At 52.0% G+C, this 15,358-nt stretch overlaps 1 protein-coding gene across 3 annotated transcripts in view; it reads right to left on the reverse strand.

Moving 5' to 3' along the window:
• RALY (RALY heterogeneous nuclear ribonucleoprotein) overlaps positions 1–15,358 on the reverse strand; it is a 119,664-nt gene that overhangs the window by 71,643 nt on the left and 32,663 nt on the right. For all 3 annotated transcript variants that reach the window (XM_039386116.1, XM_039386115.1, XM_027719124.2), the window contains exon 2: positions 3,235–3,322. The gene's annotated coding sequence lies outside the window, so the exon portion shown is untranslated. The remainder of the gene's footprint in view (positions 1–3,234; positions 3,323–15,358) is intronic.

Here is a 15,358-nt window from a genome sequence, read left to right on the forward strand (position 1 = left end):
GGCTCCAGTGTGAGGAAGGCAGTTCAGTGGGTCAGGACTTGGCTCTCACTGGAAAACCTGATCCTAGCTCAGAACAAAACCTGTTCCAGATGAACTAGATACTTGGGAACGTCCTCCAGCCAACCACTCAGTGTTGCACATTCCATTAGGTCACAGCCAGCACGGACATGGGCAATTCTTCCAGAGAGCTTAGAAAGGAGTTTAAACTGGCTCTTTGCATTTTTTCACAGTAGATAAAGGTTGGGGAGCATTAGCTTTGGAGGGAATTTCTGTTTGTGTCCTCCACACCGTGACCTCTGATGGTTTCTGATGGTTCAGGACACCTGTGGAGCCTCTGGAACGAATTCCAGCCTGACAGTGAGACACGACCGAATTCCAACCCGAGAGTGAGACACACGAGCGATCCCACTGCCCGTTCACTGCCTTGGGAAAGGCCTCTGAGGCACAGAGGGCAACTGAGTGCCACAGTTTGGCTGGTTTAGAGTGGATCCTGACCCCTGTGAGGTCCCTGTCCCACACCAGACGCTGCAGCCCCTGCCCAGCTCTGCCCTCGCTGGGCACCGACACCTGCGACCTCCCCCTGACCCGCCAGCTCCTCTAAATTAAGAACCTCTTACATCCTTCCTTGGCCCACGGGGTGCTAAGAAGGTCACCACAGATCGTGGCTTAAAGGGCCACCAAGTGCCACCCTAATCCTGGCAGGACAGGAACTGCTGGAGCTCATAAACCACCTGAGCAGGTGATTAGAGTCGGGATTTATTTGTGCTCAGACACGAGGACGGCCCCTCTGACACTGGGGTTCATCTCAGACACACACAAAACTTCAGCCATCCAGTGTTTGTGGAGGATGCTCCACGTCCTCTCATTATGGGACACTTGCAACCCTGCACTGATGGACTCAGTAACAGGTATTTTCATGACCTTCCCCTCACTGCTGGAATAATGGGCATTTTCATCAGCCCTCCTCCTCTACTCTCAGTGTTCTTCTCCAACTGCCTGAATGACAGATAACTCCACAGTTTTTACTGAACCTCCCAAGAAATAAGGAGCTTCAACCTTTATCCTGTGTGCCACCAATAATTGGAGGGAGAAGGGAAAAATGAAAAAGCAAATAATCAACCAGCACAGCGTTCAGAGTTCAGGACTCCTGTGAAAGCGAAGAACTCACCAGATAAAAGACAGTTTCCTCCACTTCCAGTAAATTCCTTGTACAAAAAGAAGGCTCCACAGTTTAAAGCACTGTTTCATGTGCCAGCAGCCAAAACAAAACTTTTCAAAGTTTCTGGCAGTGTCCTTTTGTAAAAATGTTGTCAATAATAAATAAATCATGTATTTCTTCCACGCTGCTGAATCCCGTAATTTCATTTGTTGAGTTAAATCCTGGTCTATGGAATTAGGGCACAGTAGTTGTCTTATTCATGCAGAAAAGGGTTTTTAGCCAGTTCATTTGTTTAACATATCTGCATGCCAGAAATTTTTTGTCCTACTTTGTGTCAAAATACTCCCATTACCACCACGGGCAGATACACTAAGCTGGAGCAGGAAATGGTTCCAGACAAATCAGAAGCAAACCCAAGTTCCCTTTCTCCCTCAACTGCCTGATCTGGCTTTGGAAAAGTTCAGGTGAATCTTTACACCTCTGCCATTTGGAGTTTTTTAGATTAGACTTCCAAATCAGTAAGAAATGTAAAACTCCTGGATTACTGCACACGGTGTCTCCTGAGGTCCATCACACAGCAGCACAGTTCCTGCCTGTGTGAGGAGAGGTTTTGCCTGATCACACTTTTATTTTCTCCCTCTTATCTAAGTTCCCAATGAAAAAAACAATTGTGATACCAATTAAAACACCAGGACTGTAAAACCTGCTGAACTGGAAACTGAGGATTCCATCCCTGGAAGTGTCCAAGGCCAGGTTGGACAGGGCTTTGAACAACCTGGGCTGGTGGAAGGTGTCCCTGCCTATGGCAGGGGGTGGAACTGGATGGGCTTTAAGGTCCCTTCCAATCCAAACCATTTTGTTAATCTGTGATTCCTGTTTTTGTCCATCTGCCTGGGAATTGGAAAGGAAAGTGCACTGTTGAAAATGTTACACCACTCCATCTTCATGCCTGAAATCTTCATTCTCCCTGTGCTGAAGCAAACCCCAGGTTTTATTCACCTGAAGTCCTGCTGCTCTATTCTCCCCAAAACAAAACTCCTACCAGAGCAGACAGAGAGTTCCCACCTCTGGTCCTCATGGACCTCACTGCTCAGGGAGCACAGCAAGTTTCCAACAGCCACGGTCACTCTGGATCAGTATTTCCCAACACTCAGGTCATGCTGTCACTGGAGCTCATTCCTAAATCCTCTCCCACCCTTCCACAAAACCTCTTCTTCACAGAGGTGCTTTCAGCTCAGCCTACCTGGCCAAGCTGGGTTTGGGGGATGTCCAGGCTCGTGTCCTGACAGTGCCATGTCTGTTGGCACCTGGGAGATAGCTCTCTTCCTAAATTGTGGCCTGAGGACACTGCTGCACCCTTTGGGGATGGGCAACTCCTCTGTCCTGAGCAAAGCACCAACAAACCCCAGTGTGCTGATGTCCAAGGAGATCCCCTGAGCCTGCTCCTGCCACCCCCTGTGCCAGCAGCTGCTCTGCTTGCCCTGTGCACAGGAGGCACCAGGGGTTTGACCAAGCTCTGGGCACCCTCTGTGCCCGCCCCAAGCACAGTGTTCCCTGTGGGAAGCACTTCCACCCAGCTGCTCCTTGCAGCCCCTTGCTCTGGGACAGGCACAGGGAAGTCAGGAGCAGAGCCCACCTCTAGACTGCTCTAGACACTCACATTCATCTTCACCACAGCAAACTGCAAAGGTAACTTTGAGAAGCAACAGGACTCAGAAATGCAACCACACCGAAAGCCACCGTGTCCACAACGAGCCCAACCTGCCCTGCAGGGTGTACTTAAAGCAATCCTGTCTCTGTCACCAACAGCACTGAGGGCAATGGCAGGTTCTCAGCAAATCCAGCAACCTCTGACTCCTTGAAGGCTCCCAGCAGGATGAGCCCAGTGCCAGCAGGATCAGCACCTTCCGCCCGACTCCGGGACGAAGCCACTCGGGACAGCTCATCACCTCAGGCAAGGTGTCTGTGCCGCCCCAAATCCCACTGCTGAGTCCCCCAGCCACAAAACTGGGGATTGCAGGGATCTCTCCCATCACTCCTCACATCTAAAAGTACATCAAGATCCATTTACTTACCGGGACTGGCTGGCACTTGGGGTTTGTCAGTCCTCCCGTCACCGCTCCGGGAGCAGGCGCACAACCCCTCGACAGTCTCAGCCTCACCCTGCAAGAACCAGGACACAGAGGGATGGTAAGAGGATAATCCAGTACTTTCTAACCCTCAGCAGAGCAGGGAGTGTGGTGTTGGAAAGCAAAGCTGCTGGATGTCTGCAAAGATCAGAGCCGGGACTTTCCGAGCTAAGACTCTGAGCTGCTTAGCAGGGAGCTGGAAGGGGAGCAGACAGAGGTGGTTGTGTTTGTAGGGCTGAGCACTGGGAGAGCTGCTGGGGGTGGTTCAGGGCAGCTTGGGCACCAGAAATCCCACAAAAACTGCTACCTCAGGTTAATGCTGGCAGAGAACACAGAAATGGGCCGATGGAGGCAGGAATTTTTGGTCACGATGGCTGGGATTTACTCAGGGAAATGAGAGTTTCTTCAAACTGAAATGTCCCACAGTAAAAGCTTTTCATGGTGTTATTTATTGTTTGGTTTTCTGTATGGAAAATGTGGTTTGAAACTGAAGGATTTGCTTTGGGTTAGATAAACTTGAATTGAAATGTTCTGTTGATGGAATTGAGATTGTTCAGCCTGGAGAGGAGAAGGCTCTGGAGTGACCTTATTGTGGCCTTCTCGTGGCCTACTGAGGCTCCAAGAGAGCTGGAGAGGGACTTTGGACAAGGGATGGAGTGAAAGGACAAGGGGGAATGGCTACAAGCTGAAGGAGGGCAGGGTTAGATGGGATATTGGGGAGAAACTCTTCCCTGAGAGGGTGGGGAGGCCCTGGCACAGGTTGCCCAGAGAAGCTGTGGCTGCCCCTGGATCCCTGGAAGTGTCCAAGGCCAGGTTGGACGGGGCTTGGAGCAACCTGGGCTAGTGGAAGGTGTCCCTGCCCATGGCAGAGGGGTGGAAGGAGATGGTCTTTAAGGTCCCTTCCAACCCAAACCATTCTGAGATTATGGTTCTGGCCTATGACACTTGGATACATGGGCTGCCTGATCCCATGGGAGGGCAGGAAGGGCAGTCAGGGCTCCTGCAGACACCACAAACGTGATGGTGAACAGTTATAGCTCCTCCCAGCCTGGCAGCAGAGACTCTCCAGACTGAGAGGCTCAGTTCAGCCCCAGTTGTGCCACAGCACTGCAAAAGGTCAAACTGGAATGAAGCTTTTAATTAAAACTCAGGAAGTGCTAAAGAGACAGAGAACTGCAGCCCTGGGCTCCAACCAACCCCGAGGTCACACAGGTCTAGTGAGCCCATCAGAGATGACACAGTGGCTTCCACACTCCAGGGACAATCCCTCCTGCACTGGGGCCATGGAAAAGCCACCACAGTGACAGAGGTTAAAAGCAGGGGATGCTGCCACAGGGCCACGTTTCCTGTCATCCAAGAACCCAACAAAGCATTGGAGATGAACAGCTTCCCAGTGCTGTTTCCTCAGTTCCCCTCCATTCCAATGGATCCATCACTCGTGTTTATTGAGCCTCTCCAGGGGTCTGGCAGCATTTCTCAGAAGTTCAATTCAATGTGTGTGCAAAGTGCTGGAATCAGAGACTGCAGCAATGCTCTGGGAATGGGCCTTCAAGAAGGAGAGATACAGGAAAGAGGAGAGAGTAGGAGAAACTGGAGGCCAAACCATGACTGAGCAGAGCCCTGGACATCAAAACTCTCATAGATACACTAGGAAAGGGGAAAAGCAAATGGCTCGTGGCCTGATCTGGTGATACCTGCTGGAAATCTGAAGTTCTGATTTCCCATCTCCTCCCAAACTCACCCTGACACCTGGACAGAGGCCAAAGTGCTCCTCTGGCTCCTAAAGCCTTCTACTGCTGCAAAGAACAACCCACAGCTGGAGGGGCAGAGGGATATCAAAGAGCATCAGAAGCTCGAAGTTCTGCTCTTGGCTCCACCTCTTTGAGACCAAGAGCCAAATTCCTGCCTGTCTTTGTGTCCCTGAGGATGTTCAGTTAGACCCAGATGAGGTCACAAAGCTGGCTGATAACCTCAAATGGAAGCAGTAAAGGGGTGGCACAGAAAAACTTCACCATTAGCAAGATCAAGGGAGCTGAAAAAAGCATGTCCACCTCTGCTGCTCCATAATCCCTCTTCCCAAAGGTACAGCTACATGAAAGACCAAACTATCACAGAATCCCAGAATGGTTTGGGTTGGAAGGGACCTTAAAGATCATCCAGTGCCACCCCCTGCCATGGGCAGGGACACCTTCCACCAGCCCAGGTTGCTCCAAGCCCCATCCAACCTGGCCTTGGACACTTCCAGGGATCCAGGGGCAGCCACAGCTTCTCTGGGCAACCTGTGCCAGGGCCTCACCACCCTCCCAGGGGAGGATTTCTTCCCAATATCCCATCCAAATCCACCCTCCCCAGCTTAAAGTCATAACCTGCTCTTACACCAAGGTCCTCTTTACTGTGTGAGTCCTGTGGAATTCAGGCAGCAGGAAAAGCAGAGTCCAGCCTTTGCAGGGTTGAGTCAATGAGCTGAGCGTCCCGTGCCCTGATTTTTCTAGAACCACTTCAACCCACATTGCAAAAGTGAAGGAGAATGGGTGCAGGTCCTCTGCCAAAATACAACATATTTGGAACCAAGTAACTGCACTAAAATGTGCTGGTTTATTTTCACTCTGGGCTCCCCAAGCCTTTCCCTTCTCTCCCCAAATGATAATGGGCATAAAAATTAAATAGAAGTTCTCCAAGAAAAAGCAAAAGGCACTGAAGGGTCATATATCATGGTCTGGATGGCATTCAGAGGGAGCTGGGGGAGGGAATAAAGAGTGAAGCAGTGCAGATACTGCCTAAGATACACCAGAGACCCTTAAACACCCAAGACTCGTCCTCAGGGCAGGATCCACACAAGGGGTAAGTTTTGGTGAAGCAGCAAAGGGAATGTGCCCAGCACAGCAGTGGGGTTGGTACATGGTGCCCACAGTCCCACGGGGCTCAGAGCACAGGGAGTGTGCCCCCAGCACCACCCCTGCACCCCCAGCTCATGTGGGGATGAAGGCCCTGATGAAAACACCCTCTAATTTCCCTAAAGCCACAGTTCTGTACTGGTTGGTAACTGCTGAGGGCAGAAGAGCTGCAAACAGATGGTCTTTCTGAGGGGTTTCCAAGAAGTGCCCTTCTTGCTCATCCAAAGGGCCTGCAGGGATGGCCCCATGGGACCAGGGCTGCCTCCCTCTCCCCTCAGGGCTGTCTCACTGCCACCAGCAGTGGGATCAACTGGGGACTTCAGGAAAAGTAAAGAGGGACCAGCCCAGTGCTGGAGTGGGGATAGAGGCACCTCTGAGCAGCTGCTCTCCTGGATGGGATGTTCCCTCACCTGATGACCTGGGATCCTGGCATCAGCATTCCACTCACCTGGAACACTCCCCAGGGCACCACACAAGCCCAGTATTTTGGAAACACTACATATCAACACCGATTTGCTGCTAATAAACAAGATCACCTGTAACTGTGTAGGCACCTTCTACTTCATTAAACCTAAAGATTTTGCTCTCCAGGGGTTTGCTCCTCAACAGGAGCAGGAAATGAAAAGACAGAGAGTGTAATTTAATTGGGGATGAAGCTCCATCTCTGCACTGCCTGTCATAATTACGTGTCATTTAAAACAAGTGTGGAGCAGGTGTGGAATGGCACCAGCTCCGGATGTGCATGAAAAAGGGTGACACCAGCAGCATGTCCCAGATTGAATCAGATGGTGCAACTTAGAAACTCCTGTTCCCTTCAGGTTCTTCCTTCCTTTGTTTTCTCAAACTTCTCTGAGAAATTCAGTTTGGAAATGGGTGAGAAGAAATGGCATCTCTGCAGAGCCAAGGGGGCTGAACAGAAGAGAAGGTTGTTTCAGCATCAGGTGCTGAGGCACAGCAATGGTCCCTGAGAAATGTGGGCAGGGCTGGGGTTGGCAACAAGGATGGGCCAGTGGAGGTCCATCAGCACAGCCACATGTGTTCAGGTGACAGAGGTGGCAGTGCTGAACCTGCTGCTCCTTCTTCTTCCTCTCTGGGTATCCCTTTGCCTCCCTGTTCTGTCCTGGATAAGACATCCATGGGTTGGGTGCTTGCAGGTGAGTGCAGCACTGTGGAAGTGAATCACAGAGTTACAGAATATCCTTGGCTGGAAGGGACCCACAGGACCATCGAGTCCAGCTCCTGGCCCTGCACAGACACCCCAACAATCACACCCTGTCCCTCAGAGCATTGTCCAAACCCTCCTGGAGCTCTGGCAGCCTTGGGGCTGTGCCCACTGCCCTGGGGAGCCTGGTCAGTGCCAACCACCCTCTGGGGGAAGAACCTTTTCCTGAGATCCAGCCTGAAGCTCCCCTGGCACAGCTCCAGCCGTTCCTTCAGGTCCTGTCCTGGTCAAGTGACCTCAAGGTGCTGATGTTTGCCTTGGGAGCTGACTTGGGTGGGAGAGGGTTTCTGCTTTCCCTCAGGTCTCCCAGCCCCTCTCTCCAAGCTCCAGCACCAGGAGGAACAATGTGATAACTCACTTCCACCACGTTCATGTTGAGGGTTTCAGAGAGCAGAGGCAAGGAAGAGAAGGAGAGCCTATGGATTGGTTGTGCTGCTTGTTACAAGGGAAAAGAGACCTGGACTTCACCTTTTGAGCTGCTGGGGAGAGTTCATGGAATTTAAGGCAGCTCAGTTGGCTCAAGCCTTCCCAAAACAGCTTCCACCACTGAGGCTTTGTCATCTGAAGAAGCTCAAACTCGGAATCCTCACGTGTCCCTCCCTGCTGAGAACTCCTCCAGCTCTCCATCCAGGCTGGGAGCTTGGACCTGCTCATGCAGACCCCCTTCTGCACAAAACCAGTGGGTGAATGGGACCTCTGGGAGAGACCAGCAGGAAACCTGGAGAAACCAAACCATTTGACTTCGATCCCAAAGCAGAGTAGCTCAGCTGGGAGTGGGAACACCTGCTCTGGCTGCTTGGCTGGGCTGAGTGACTGCAGGTTCCTCCTGGAAAACAGATGCCTGCAGTGTGAACCAGAGCAGAGATCTCTGCCCTTCCTGCTTTTCCAGATGTTATCAGTAACGCCCTGGATTTATTTAAATCTGTTTTTCTAACAGGTACCTTTTCTATACCTCTACCATGGGAGATAAAAGAGGAGGAACCCCGTTTAACTGATGCACTTTAATTAGTTGCCTGTTGCTGTCAAAGCCCTGCTCTCATATTCTGATGCAAATTCACAGCCTTTCATTCTAAGCAATACCTCAGTTTGGCTTCAGTCTTCCAGTGATCCTTAAATGTCATGTTTTCTCCCCAGTGAATTAATATTCAGAGAATCACAGAATGGTTTGGGTCAGAAGGGACCTTAAGGATCATCTCATTCCAACCCCTTGCCATAAGCAGGATATTCAGACCCTCTAATTGTCACTGATCTGCTCATCCTGCCTTGGGCTGGGTTTCTTTAGCCACTGAGCACATCAGACACTTTTCCTGACCAAACCTCTTGGCCAGGATGGTGCTCAGGGAGCGCTCTGGGAACCAGCTCTGCTCCCACCTCTCTCCCACACCATCCCACTCCAAAACCCACACAGCTCTGGGAACAAAACATGCCTTGCCCAAGGCAAACAGGCCCCAGCATCTTCTGTCATGGAGACATGAAACCCTACACCAGGTCCCAGCCCAGGATGGCAGCAGGGACAGGTCACTCTTCCTGTTCCTCTTCAAGGGGCACGGACACAGCTCCCCATCGTTCCTAATTTTATATCGTGACGTCTCCATCTCCTGCCTGTCAATCCTCCTGCTGTCACAAGGTCACCAGGCCAGTTGGAAAGCAATTTTTCACACCCTTGCTAATCCAGAGGCACCTGGCTGCCTGCTCCCACAGGGAAATGCTGACAACGAAACTAATTAGTGGGCAGCAGGACCTGGGGGGGGAGAGGTGCTCCAGACAGACAGCACTGGCCTTTAGGGTACCAGCCAAAAATTCCAGGGATTCAGGAGCGGTTCCTGGCGCTTCCCTGCACTCCCTTCATGACCTTGGGCTTCAGCTCTGTGCTCACCTCCTCTCCCTGAGGCTGATAACACTTCCCAAGGGTGGCCACGCAGATAAATTAATTCACGTTCAGAAAATAACCCATTATGATGGGCCCATTTGGAATAAAAATGGATGTGTTTTCCCTGCACCACTACCACCTTCAGGGGAATGGAGCCAAGAATGGCTGTAATCTGGTCTGTACAGAGCCAGGCTCTTCACCAGACTTGTGCATGAGCTGGATATTCTCACAATGTCTGGGCTGAGCAACTTGAGTGGCACAGGGTGCCCAGGGAAGCTGTGGCTGCCCCATCCCTGGAAATGTTCAAGGCCAGGTTGGACGGGGCTTGGAGCAACCTGGGCTGGTGGAAGGTGTCCCTGCCCGTGGCAGGGGGTGGAATGAGATGGTGTTTAAGGTCCCTTCCAGCCCAACCCATCCTGTGGTTCTGTGACATGCCCAGGGCCAGGGGATGCTCCACAGCAGGAGGCAGGTCAGGAAGGGGTTAACTCCTCCTCAGCTGGTTCTGTTACCTGGATGGGTGAAATCCAGAGAGCAGTCCATGCACCATCTTCATTTTGAGGAATTTAGGAATTGCAGAGTCCCTTCCTCAGCCCAAACAGGCAGCCCCTGGGGCCCAGCTGCTTTCCCCCATCACTCCCCCAGCACTGACACTGCCTCCACACATCCCAGCTCCTGGGAAGCTGGGATAACCCCAGCTTGGAAAGACAATGAAAAACATCCCAACATCCCTGCCCAGCAATGTTTTCTCCCTTCTGTAAAACACAAAGGGAGGCTCAGGAGCCAGGGCAGTGTCTGCTGAAGCCCAGCACACTGGGACACCTCGGTGGAAGGAAAGAGAAGCCCTGAGCTGCCTGTCAGAACTTCAGCAGTGGAGATAATTGGTTTGTACACATTTCTCCCCACCCAATTATCAGCTCAGTTTAGTGTTTGATTTTACAGGACTCTGGTCCAGCAGACTTGCTGCTGTTCCTGCTTCCTCTACCTCATTCCTGTGGATATCACCCAGTCCCTAAATCATTTTTAATGGCCCCTCTCCCCCCATGCCCTCCCAGCTAATTCCAGCCCCATCAGCACAAGGAGGCTGCAGATAGGAAGGAGCTGACATTTCTCTTCTGAGTAATTTGCAGTGGATTTCTTGCCCGTTTGATGTAGTCATTTTGTTCTCTGCGCTGATGTGACATTAATTATTGTTAAATATTCTTATCTGTTACACACAGTTCTGTTTAGATAAAGGTCAGTGCGTGAACCCCTGACAGTGCTCGTTGCTGCCATGCTCCAAAGCCAATTTGTCATCCTCTCCCTTCAATACCTTCATCTTCGTTTCAGTCCATTTTCCCATTAATTCAGGCACAGCAGAGGGCCATTAAAAAATGCAAAATCTCTCAGCTGTTCATCTCGGCACTGGCACAGGGAATTAGGAGCTTGGGGAGCACCAGTTGCACAGGGAGAACAGGTAGTAATGCCCAGGAAAATCCAGCAGCAGCCTCTTGTAAGGAGCTGTGTGGCTGCCCCCCAAAATATGCACCTATTTCTGCTTTAATGAAAGTCAGCTAAGCCTTGTCCAGCCCACAGTGCCTTCTCCCAGCCTGGTGTGCAGTGGGATAACAGCATAATCCTGAGGCCCTGGCACAGGGTGCCCAGAGAAGCTGTGGCTGCCCCATCCCTGGAAGTGTCCAAGGCCAGGTTGGACAGGGCTTGGAGCAACCTGGACTGGTGGAAGGTGTCCCTGCCCATGGCAGGGGTGGAATGAGAGGAGTTTTAAAGTCTCTTCCAACCCAAATCATGGTGGGTTTTAAGATTCTATGCTAAGCCCACACCACCCTCTCTTGGCAGAGGACAAGAAGGGCAAGCTCAAGCTGTCCTTACCAAACTTCCCAGCAGGGCAGCACAGGGCAGCCTGATCCACGTTCCCAAAGGCCTGGGGAGCAGCTGGATGCACAGGAGCCTGCTCACAGAGAATAAAACCTGCACCTGCACCTGCTCTGTCTTGCTTTTCCTCTCTCTGACTGCACAATTCCCACCCAGCCACCCTGGCACGTGCCTCCCATGTGAGGTGGGGATGGGGATACAGGGGTGCCTGCCTGGGACTGGCTCCAGCACCCCCAGTCCCTGCCTGCCCTGGGAGCCCTCGAGGAGCCAAAATAGCATCTCCACAGCATATCAGTAGCAGGGGTGTTGAGGTTTGCCAGCAGCCTGTGACCTTGGGTGGCCCTCCCCAGGGACAAGGAGGTCATACAATCCTCCAGGGACACACGTCAGCGTGGCGACAACAGGCCTTAGGACAGTCAGTCTGTCACAGCAGGGGCACAAACAACAGATCTCAGGACATCCAGCCTGTCACAGGAGGGCACGGAGCTGCCACAATCCCGGAACAATCCCCAGCTCATCTTACACTGGACAGGGACGGGGAGCAGGGCTGGCAGCCCCCAGGGCCTGAGCAAACCTGCTCTGCTGAAGCCTGTGGGTTTTTGTGCCCCCATCCAGCAAAGTGCTTCACTCCAAGCACACAAACAGCACTAATGCCATCCAGGGAGCCCTTCAGACACTTCAGTCCACACCTAAGGGAGCACCTGAGTGAGGATTTCAGAGCAGACAGAAGGAGTAAGGGGGATGAAGAGGAGCTGAACCCGCAGGCTAAATGAGACAGAATCTCAGAATCACACAATCAGCCAGGTTGGAAAAGACCTCTGAGATCATCGAGTCCAACCTTTGACCCAACACCACCTGGCCTACTAAACCATGGCACTAAGAGCCACATCCAGTCTCTTCTTAAACACCTCCAGGGACGGTGGATCCACCCCCTCCCTGGGCAGCCCATTCCAAGGTCTGATCACTCTGTAAAGAATTTCTTCCTAATATCCAACCTAAACCTCTCCTGGCACAGCTTAAGACTGTGTCCTACTGCTGGGAGACTGACCCCCACCTGGCTCCCCCCTCCTGTCAGGGAGTTGCAGAGTCAGGAGGTCTCCCCTGAGCCTCCTCCTCTCCAGGCTGAGCCCCCCCAGCTCCCTCAGCCTCTCCTCACAGCACTTGTGCTCCAGTCCCTTCCCCAGCCTCGCTGCCCTAGACAGTGACAAGGACCAGGGTGAGGATGCTCAGGTGTGGCAGGAGGCTCCCAAAGCAGGACTAGGTTAATACAAGGGCTCAGCTGGCTGGAAAGGTGGATTCTGCCACACGAGTAGAGAAGGATGCAAAGGTGGATTCAGCGTGACTGAAGTAGTGCACCATGAATCATGTGCTCTCTCCAGCACTTGGCAAATGGAAGAACATTTGATCCTTTATTCAAAGTGACATTTAATTTTGCATTGTGCTAAATCATTCTGTAATTCTGAATAAAAGAGAATAAACTCCCAAACTCATCCCCCTCTCAGTGAAACACAAAGAAATAGTGCATTGTGCTGAATGGGATCTGTAGGGTGTTTTTCCCTTCACTTACAATCACAGAATCATTAAGGTTGGAAAGGACCTCTAAGATAATTGAGTCCAACCATTAACCCAGTACTGTCAAGGCCATGTCCCTAAGCACCACATCCACATGTTTTTTAAGCACTTTCAGGGGTGGTGACTCCACTACTGCCCTGGGTTGCCTGTTCCAGTGTTTGACCATCCTTTCTGGGAAGAAATCTTTCCTAATATCCAATCTAAACCTCCCTGGCACAACTTGAAGCCATTTCCTCTTGTCCTGTTGCTTGGAGAAGGGACCAATCCCCACCTGGCTCCCCTGTCCTGTGAGGGAGCTGTAGAGAGTGAGAATGTCCCCCCTGAGCCTCCTTTTCTCCACACTAAACAACCACTTTATCCATCCCAACCATAAATAAGCTCCAGGACAAATGGATGTTCACATCCCAGGCCCTCAGCTCAGCCACCCTGCTGCCCTCCCCTTGCTAAACTGGGAGCAGGGAAGTGCGAGAGCTGGCTTCACACGTCTGCAGAGGTATGAGAAACACAGCCCCTCTCCAGGCTTGGGGACAGGGTGTCCTGCAGCTAAAAATACAGAGACAAGCCAAAAAGTCAAGGCTAGCAAGAGGCATTGGTGGGGTGCCCGAAAACAGAGCCTGTTTATTTCTGTGGCCAGTGCCCACCCAGCAGGAGAGGCTGCACACACGGTGCCTGCCTGACAGACACGCTCCTGCAGCTGCAGGAGTCCAATTCCTCACACACACACGGGGCTTCCCTCTGCCCTTCCCCCAGAGCAGCCTCACACCTTTCCTCCCTCTATTTTTAGCTGCTGCACAAAGCAGGGTAAGGTGCAGGAGCAGAGGGAAATGGAAATCACCACCCTGGTAAAGCCTCTCCCCTTCCACTGTGACAGGGAGCTCAGGATCCAAGCACCAGCAGGGGCTGTGCTCAAACCTGCCCAGAGTTTGTGGGATCCAAGATGGAAATATCTCCCAGAAGCTCTACCAGCAGCCTGAGCTGGGTGGGAGATGCCCAGTGCCTGGTGCAGAATTGGGCTGGTCTGTGCTCCCCCCAGGGCTCCCACTGCCCTGCCCCAGCCCTGGGTGCCTGCCACAGGGGGTTTGGGCTCTTCCTTCACGGTGTCACTGCTCAGGGCACCAACCTGGTGTAAACATTCAGCATTGCGAGCACCTCTGTATTTTGGGGGCTGATCTGGGTTTGGGAAGGGGGGTCTGGCATTGCTCAGTGGATGGTGAGGAACTGCATTGAGCATCACTTCTTTTTTCCATTTTTTATTATCATTATTATTATTATTTGCCATTATTACTGTGTTTTACTTTATTTTCAATTATTAAACACCTTCCACTTGACCAGGCTACTCAGGGCCCCATCCAACCTGGCCTTGGACACTTCCAGGGATGGGGCAGCCACAGCTTCTCGGGGCAACCTGTTCCATGACTGGAGCTGTCAGAGCTCAGCTCTGCTCAGCCAGTGGAAACAGGAACAGTGACACCAAGGTGCAGCCACTCCAACACCACGGGAGCACCACGAGGAGCCTTTGGCACCAGGCATGTGCCAGGCTGAGCTTCCCACCCAGGGCTCCTCAATTCCACTTGCCTTCCTTCATTAACCACAATGGACTAACACCTGAGACCAGCACTGAGAGGAATCAATTATCGGTCTATTTAACCTCTAGCCCAGCTATTATTCCCTCTGTCTCATGTTTGATTCCACCCTGACATCTGACAGGAATTCAGGCAGGACAAACTTCCAAGGTAAGGAAAGGATAATGTCAGAGTTTCTCCTGCAAGTGGAGGTTTCAGCATCAAACTGCTGCAAAAATATGAATAGAAAACTCCAGACCTTTAAGAGCAGCTGTTCCCTCTGCAACCTGCACTCAACATGGATTAAGGTCCATGTCCTGCTGTAAGAAACATCTCCTTGTGACAGGAATGCTGGTGGAGCTCTTGGATAAGCGGGTACTTGATTTTCAAGGCCATGCTTTGAGCGACCTGCTCTAGTGGAAGGCGTCCCTGTCCATGGCAGGGGTTTGGACTAGATCACCTGGAAGGTCCCTTCCAACCCAAACCATTCTGGGATTGCAGGCACTGCATCAGGGCTGAAAGGAAGGATCATTTGAGCAGGACATGAGTCAGCAGAGCCTGGTGAGCACCTGGCTCAGCCAGCAGGGCTGGAGGCAGCTGCCTGCTCACTGCAGGGGTTATGTGCTTTCATCTCACTACAGATGGCAGAGGCACCTCGTGGGAACAGAGGATCCGAAAGGTTTTCCCCATCAGGCTTCCATCAGAGAGATGCTCTTGGCTCCAGTGCCGAAATCCAGGGAAAAAAGATCTCCAACGTGGGATAATTCATTTTTTGTGCTACTCTGTTCTCCAAGAGCACATCAGATCAGGGAGAGCTGGTATGAAAGAGGAGAGGAGCCTCTGCTGCTCTACCACCAGTCTAAGCTTTGACACAAAGCCCACTAAATCCCAGTTCAGCAGCCACCTGGATGCTTTTGGTCGTGGTGCACAGAGCATGGTCCCTCCAAGCTCTGGCTGGTTGGGAGGGTCCTTTCTCACCCCCATCATCTTGAGAACCTCCTTCCAAAGGAGCCAGTGTTCCCAGTGCAGCCACATGAGACTCCCCAGGAACTGCCAGGGATGTCCACCCCGCCCAGCACTC

The sequence above is a fragment of the Pipra filicauda genome, unplaced genomic scaffold (genome assembly GCF_003945595.2).
Source record: "Pipra filicauda isolate LSUMZ 115617 unplaced genomic scaffold, ASM394559v2 scaffold464_size512166_pilon, whole genome shotgun sequence".
NCBI lineage: Eukaryota > Metazoa > Chordata > Aves > Passeriformes > Pipridae > Pipra > Pipra filicauda.